This window comes from Sceloporus undulatus, chromosome 6 (assembly GCF_019175285.1).
Source record: "Sceloporus undulatus isolate JIND9_A2432 ecotype Alabama chromosome 6, SceUnd_v1.1, whole genome shotgun sequence".
NCBI classification, from domain to species: Eukaryota; Metazoa; Chordata; class Lepidosauria; order Squamata; family Phrynosomatidae; genus Sceloporus; species Sceloporus undulatus.
This window is the reverse complement of record NC_056527.1, coordinates 42,035,725-42,043,807: the sequence shown is the minus strand read 5'-3', so window position 1 is coordinate 42,043,807 and position 8,083 is coordinate 42,035,725. Positions and strand designations below refer to the sequence as shown.

General features: G+C 40.8%; 1 long non-coding RNA gene across 1 annotated transcript; it reads right to left on the bottom strand.

The window, feature by feature from the left end:
* Positions 1–2,047: 2,047 nt before the first annotated feature.
* On the bottom strand, positions 2,048–7,725 carry LOC121934847. Its single transcript, XR_006104686.1, has 2 exons — positions 7,172–7,725; positions 2,048–2,380 (listed from the first exon to the last, which is right to left on the bottom strand). It is a non-coding gene; the product is annotated as an uncharacterized LOC121934847 (long non-coding RNA).
* Between the last annotated feature and the right edge of the window lie 358 nt (positions 7,726–8,083).

Genomic DNA, 8,083 nt, shown 5'->3' with positions numbered 1-8,083 from the left:
TGGCAGCTGGTCAGAAGATTTGATCAACACATTGTCAAGTTGCTGAATAGTCTTCAGAAGGTGAAAGACTGGAATGGTATTTTGTGATTTATTTGTCTGGTGCATTTAGGCCACAATTGCATTTTTTTTTCTGGTTCAGTGCTGTGTATGGTTAAACTAATTGTACATCTAATGAGCATGAGGTTTATTTCCCTCCCCCCCCCCCCATCAAGTGTACTAAATTGTTCAGGATTGTTTTATCACAAATAAGGTTCCAATCTGAAGCCTTAGAATGCAGTTCCACTTGGTTGGAAATCAGCTAGGTTATGTCAGGCAAGCCATAACACTCAGCCTCAGAGGAAGGTAGTGGCAAACTGAATAAATCTGCTCAAGAAAATCCCATCGTATGTGTTCCTTACAATTGCCATAAAACCAAGGCACAAAACAAGAAACGGGAATCTTCCGTTCTGAAATAGGAGTAAATGTGTATACAATTGTGATGCCAATATCCCAAGGTATTTAGCATTTAATATAGAAATGAAGCAGCTGTGGTAACGAGTCATATATCAGAAAGACATTTATGATCCTTTGCTATAATTTCAAAACTGGCTTACAAGGTTAGAATTCCAAAAATCTGTTTGCCCAGTACAGGCAATTGGGATAAAAATGAGTGGCCCCAAGGCATCAATCACCATCCCGCCAATTTCCATCTCTCACCTTGACTTTGTGAACCATAATGAGAGGAGGATTTGTTGTACCAAGGAGGCAGGGCTTAAGCATTCAGAATTTAACAGTGATAAATTATGCAAAAGAAATGTGTAATTTCTAGGTCTTATACGAAATATAAGTAACTTATGCAGATTAGGAAAGAATAGAATCAGAGTTGGAAAAGACCGTAAGGGCCATCCAGTCCAACCCCCTGCCATGCAGGAAATCTAAATCAAAGCATCCCCAACAGATGGCCATCCAGCCTGTGTTTAAAAACCTCTAAGGAAGGCGAAACCAACTGTTTTAGCATCAAGTGTTCACAGCACTATGCATTCATTCCTATGTGTGTAGTAGTTGACAATATTCTATATTGAACTGAAATTTATAACAATTCTAGGTTCATAGGAGTAAAGATTAGCAAAAAACAGCCATCTGCCAATGGCTGATTCAGTTTCTTTTAAAATTTGGAAATTTAATGGTACAGAAGTTATATGGTGTATTGTGATAATCTAAATAGGTCAGGTAAATCCTTTTAGTTACTGTCCTGCATAGAAATTTGACCCACAACAACTAAAAAAGCCCACCCAATCCTCATTTACATCATTGTAACTTTTTAAAATCTTTATACCTGCTGTGTTATTTCCAAAAAAATTATTACCTTATTCATGTTATAGTTCCACTCCTGGACACAGCCAAAACATTGCCATTGCTGTACCAGTGTAGAGTATGTTGATTTAGATTAACAAGTGTTCCTTAATCCACTGAAAATGTCCCAACGATGCTAATTTATTTTTTGTTTTGTGTTGCTGATTGATTTATTCCACTGGGCCTTTTCCTTCTTTAGCTTTTCCCTTTGTGCTGGAAGGTGATACACATAATCTTTTAGGTTTATAATACTGTATTTTAGACCAGCAGTTTTGAGCAGTGTTTTTTTCTCATCATCTTATGTCACAAATGAGTAATAGTTGTTTATCTGTTAGGTGGTATTTTGATAGCATTCTAGTAAATGTGAATGAGCAGGTAAGGTCACAATATCATTTAGGGTGCATGGAATCCTCATAATTCATAATTGCTTTCCTATTTATGTTGCTTATGTTTCTAATTGTGCCTTTACTAGACTTCTCCAGCCATATGTCATGCTTTGGCATTTTGATGTGCTTTGACTGTATGTGTGGTCATGGAACATGTCTACAAGTGATTCTGCAGCCTGACCATAATTTCTTTGACAATCTGTGCAGCAATATTAGCTATATGCTAGGCAATAACATCCGAACATTCAGAAGTCAAAGATTCCATATCACTGTTGCAGGTAAAAACAAAGGATGAATTGCTGTGATTCAGATCTAAAGAAAGGCCAGCCTCCAAGGCTAAAGATGTCAGGTTTAATTTCATCAAGTCCATTTGCATCCACATTAAAGAAAACATCCTGGTTTGTTAGGCTCCTACAGATAAAGATAACAGCTGGTGAAAATATCTCCAACAAGATCATACCAGGAAGTTGTGGTATATTAGAATTGATTAAGCTACAACTTAATGACGAAGTCTCCATCATCTCCAAATCCCTTCTCTGCATTTATTGTAGGATAAATGTGATCCCATTACAGTAGCATGATGAAGGTTCACATCTTGATTGATGATCAGGGTTAAATCTCCAGTGTTGTGGAAGTTTGACGAATTCACACTCCTGCTGTTGCTGATCAACATGAAATGGGGAAAAAAAGTGAAAACTATGAACATACTGTATTAAAAATAAGGTTGCTTTCCTTATCCCTTGGGAAATATCTATGCATCACTTGTCCTTAAATTTCTGAAAGAGTGGTCCTTATTTAGAACATTTAGCTGTAGTCGCTATAGAATTTCTCTTCTTATCCAACTATGCAACACCATTAAAAGTGACAACACAAGACCATTTGAAAATAGGAGATAAATGTGCATAATATGGAATGTCATTTTATCTAATATCTTCCTATTGACAATGCAAACAGAAGGCCATCATCACCCAGTGCTACTGAAACAGATGGAGCCTAAGCTGTTTCTTAAAAGGTTATTAGGCAGAATTATGTAAAATCCCAGGCCTGGGTTTTATAACCTACGTTCCATCCCTTGTTACCAAGGCTACTCAACAGGCTGGAGTTTGGAGTTACAGTATATGAGTACAGAAATACAGATATGCAAACAAACAAAACAAAACCAAAAAAAGCTGTGAAAATATCAAAATAAGCAGCTTGAAAAATGGTATGGAATTAGCCTTTAGTTTGGAGCAGTGATCCCCAATCTTTGCTCCTCCAAAGGTTTTGGACTACTGCTCCCAGAAGCTCCAGGCAGTTTGGCCAACAGGAATTAACATTGATTCCTCAATCCTTTAAACACATCTGGCTATCCTGTGGTAGAAAACACCTCCCATCCAGCTTTTCCTTGCCCCCGTAGAGCATGAAGCTGTAGCATGAGTCACTATTTGCATTTTGTGATATGCACCACCATTTAGTGAGGCCACACACACATAGTAACAGTTATCATGCCACAGAAGGTATCCCTTGCTAATGTACAATTCTAATGTAATAAGGGCCAGAGGAGAAAGGCAGGAAAAAGCAGCTCCAGCCTGCATTATCTGAAAGGGTCAAAACCGCTGTCTGCACCAAAGGCAGCCCAAACACCCACGGTCTGTCCGCACTGCGTGGTATCAAGCCACAGCATGTGATTATTCCCCCCACCTGCCCAGCATGCATGTACACCAACACACTGATTTAAAGCAAAACAGCTGATTCTGCAAGTCAATACCAGTGTCCAGTTTCCAGAGGGGTAGTCCTCTAATCTGTTGCAGCAAAAACAAATGCAGTTTACAATCTCATAACTGCTGAAGAGAATGCTGGCCCAGATCTATATGCTGCAATCATTGTTAATACAACTAATGGGAATCTACTGAATGCAAAGCCTGGATACTGCAATCAAAACTTTTGTTAAGTGTGTACAAAATGATCACAGTGTGTATGTGATCACAATCCAGTAGGCAAGCACAAGAACCCATTGATTTCATTGTGCTAAAGCAGGAGCGGAGGACATGGACCCTTCAGATGATTCTGGGTTTAAAGTCTCCTTATCCTGGACCATTAGCAGTGCTGACTAGACTTAAAGGAAATTGCAATCCAATGCTATCTTTCTCAATCCATAGTTTGAAGTGTGCTGTGCCTCCTTCTGTCTGTCTGTTCACATATTTGATATACTGTACTATATATTGTAAGGTTTATGTTTTTAAAAGGGATCTACAGTACTTTCTGAATTGCACTTAGAGAGAGATGAATCACATTGTGCCCTTTTAGATTTAAAGGTAATGCATGAAATATATACTCAGCTGTTTGGGGGATTAGGAATCAGGATGTAAACCTTATAATGCTTTCTAATCATGTTTGTTAATTACACAACAGCATTGATCTGCACATATGATGGTTTGTTTTTTTAAAACCAAGAGGTTATTAAAAAGCACACTCCAGTTCATCTTAATGCCAGCACAGCAACCCCACTTGGTGTTACCAAAGGCTGTCAGAAAATAAATATAAAGATTAAACACACACAAACACTGATGTTTAAAACACCAAGTCAAGTTGGAACTAAATGGACTAATAAACATCATGGCAAATATCTGGAAGAAAATCAGTTGCATAAATCATCATCTATTCACTGTCCCAAATGCTCTGATATGTGTTGGTGCGCCCTCCCAATCTGAAAAGGCAATATTTGCTGTATTCTGAGAGTTTGCAGTACTGGCAGCTATGTCATTTTTTTGTCATGCAGTAGTGAAATGTCCCTAGATTTAAAGGGTGGTACAGTGCTTATTCCAGAGCACCACAGGAAAATGCTTCATAGGAAGGTAATTCTGAATGCTGGCCCTATCAAATTCCACAAACATACTATTTGGAAAGTTAGTATCTAGTTATATCTGTAAAAATATGTGTTGGATCCATGAACTTTCCTATGCTATCCTATTCTTCCCCCAGAAGTCCTTCCACTGCCCTGAAAGTGCTATATCCAAAGGATGCTGACAGATGAGTTGAAATGTTATCAGGGTTGGATACCCAAAAATTGCCATAAGCCCCTTGCTTCCATGAACAGAACCTTTTTATTTTCCAAGCAACAGCATGGAAAGTTACTTTTAAAAGATTTGTTGCATAAGTCGTTACAAAAACCCTCCCCCAATTTAATTAATAAGTATTAATGGTGCAAAAAAAATAATAATCCAAAACAACCCCTGAGCATATTGTTTGTTATATTCATTGCTCTTTAATTACATTTTTAAAAGCAGAATTAATAAAAGGATGACAGAAAATGTGAAAATATTCCATCAAAATGTCTTTTCAGAAAACATCAAAACATTTAAAAAGTCAGTAAAGGTAGCTGAAAGCTAATTAGAAAATGTTGCATTATATTTTAGTGACATACCTACTTGCTACATTATTTTTAAAATACAGCTTTATTGCATCTTCATTATCAAAAAGTAGCTGTTTGCCGGAAACTCTGTTGCTTGCTAGCTCTGAAATAGGCAGATCTAACTCCCAGGACTAAGTTGCAGGAAAAATAAATTTGGATCTACCTTCTCTTCAAAATAATGACGTTGTGGAAGAAATGAGGAAAAGGTTCTTTTCTTTTATCCAAGAAAGAAGAAAAATACAGGATTCCTGTTGCTTTGTGCATGAAAAACCTGAACCTCAAGGCCAAACCAACAGTTTTAACACTTCTGTGATATATTGCATAGTGAGTTTGTTGTTGTGTGCTGTCAAGTCAGTTCAGACATATGGCTACCCTAAGGCAAACTTATCATGTGAGTTTATCTCACGGGGCAAATCCCAAGCAGAAATGGGGTTTTTCACATGACGTTGTTAAAGTGGTGTTAACCCGAATGGAAAGTAGACAGAAAGTAGACAAAAGCTGCTCCTTTTTACTTTCAGAAAAATCCCCAAAGTAAAAAGGAGTGGCTTTTGTCTACTTTCTGTTCAGGTTAACACCACTTTAACAATGAGATGTGTGAAAATCAACCCGCTTTTGAGGTTTTCCCCTAGCTTTTCAATCCCGTTTTTGCACGGGATTTCCCCCATGTGATAAACTCGGTTTTCTTGGCAAGTTTCTTCAGAGGGGATTTGCCACTGCCACCTGCTGTGGCTAAGAGAGTGTGACTTGCCCAAGTTCACCCAGTTCAGTGGGTTTCCATTGCTGAGTCAGGATTTGAACCCTGGTCTCCCAGTGTCCTAGTCCAACACTCAGACCACTGCACCATGTTGGCCTTCAACTCTGTGAGCTCCTACATCACAAATACTGGTGAAGAGAGACTGAGCTAATGAAATCTGTTTTCTGTGCCAGGACTCTGCCTCAAGTCAAGCAAAGCAAGAAGAAGGCAGTCTCTTTGAATCCAACAGATGACATGTTTCACCAAACCTGATGTATAATGTACTAGAGGGAAGGGATGCAGGGATCCAAGAAGACATTTTTAATAGCAGGCTACATCCTCCTGTACATATTTTAGAAACAGAATGGTCCAAAACACACTGCAGAAATAATCCAGTTTGAGACTGCTTTAACTGCCCTGGCTCGATGCTAGGGAATTCTGGGAACTGTAGTGTTTGTGAGACATTTAGCCTTCTCTCTCTGGAGAGCTCTGGTGCCACAATAAACTATAGCTCCCAGAATTCTCTAGCACTGAGCCAAGGCTGTTAAAATGGTCTCAAACTGGATTATTTCTGCAGTGTGCTTTGGACCTTAGTTAGCGTCTCCATCCCTAACTAGCCACTTGCCAGAAGAAACAGGGCTGTTAGGTCAGTTTGGCAGCATCTCTGTCCACACAAGATAGCACCTATATCTATCCAGGAAAGGTCAGCGTAGTCCAAATGGCAGATATCAATACCTCTTTCAACTTGCTGTTTTCTGGCACAGCCAAACCTATCTCCTTCCTGTTATCTTGTTGGTTTCTAAGCCTGAGGGCAAGGCCTGTGTCTCTTTCTGAAACCACTGCCAATATCCTCCTGTTAACTTAATCTTAGAAAGGCAGTGTGGTGTAGTGGTTGGAATGTTGGACTCTGATTCTGGAGATGAGGGTTCAGTTCCCTGCTGGAGCATAAAAACCCACTGGGTGACTTTGGCAAGTCACACGCTCTCAGCCTCAGCCTCTGAAGAAAACCCCATGACAGGTTCACCATTTGTGTGTGTGTATGTGTTCAGTTTGCTTCTTACAGCAGTACTAAGGTGAACCTATCTAAGGAGCTTATCATACAAAGGAGACTGGGAGTTTATCCTGTGAACATCCTGGAAAAAACTGAGTACTGTACTGTAGTTATGAGAAACAATTTCGCAAGACGTCACACAAAACTAGCCATTAAAGTGGCTCACAAGGAAACATCAACGCGCATCTTTTTTCCTTCCGAGATTTCAGCAGCAATGCATTTCTGATATCACTTTATTTATGCGATTGTGTGAGATAATCATTTGTGCAATTACTCACCGTTTTTGCTTTATCTGTGGGATGCTTCAAATGCGCTTTCATCTCTCTTCAGTGCTGAAACTAGCTCCAGTGTGATCAATTCCATAGGATTTTCTTGCCAGGATTTGTTCAGAGGAAGGTTTGCCCTTGCCTTCCTCTGAGGCTGAGAGAGTGGGATTTGCCCAAGGTGGGGCTTTCATGGCCAAGCCAGGATTTGAACCCTGGACTCCAGAGGAAAGAAGGCAAGGCTTTCGCTTCCTCGCCCACGGATTCTCCAGCTCCTTACCTCTCCTCTGGGTAAGGCTTCCTTCCTCCCTCCCTTCCTTCCGCAGAGTTGCCCTTTTGTCTTCTCCTTAGTCAGAGTCCCCTCAGAGGGAAGGGCAGCAGCCCTTGTGGAAGTTCCTCCTGAACAGAAGCCTGACATGTAGGACATGTCCTGGAAAAGGAGGGCGTCTGGTCACCCGGCCCTCGCAGACCCCTTCCTCCTCCTCTGCCTTCGACCAACTGGACCAGCGGGCAAGGAAAGTTCCTGCGCCACCTTCTTCCTCCTCCTCCTCCTCTCTTCTCCTCTCCCCTTCTTTCCTCTCCTCCTCCTCCTCCTCCTCTCCTCCCTCTCCTCTTTCTCTTCTTCCTCCTTTTCCTGCTCCTCTCCTCCCTATTCTCTCCTCCCCTCACTTCTCCTCCTCCTCCTCTCCTTCCCCTTCTCCTCCTCCTCCTCGTCTCCCTCTCCTTTCTCTCCTCCTCCTCCTCCTTCTCTCCTTGCTCTTTTCGTCCTCCTCTGTTCCTCCTGTCTTATTCTTCCTTCCTCTCCTCTTTCTCCCCTTCTTCTCCTTCCTCTCCTCCTCCTCCTTCTCTCCTTGCTCTTCTCTTCCTCCTTTCCTCCTCCTTCCTCTTCTCTTCCTCCTCCTCCTCCCACCAATCTCCAGTCAGCCA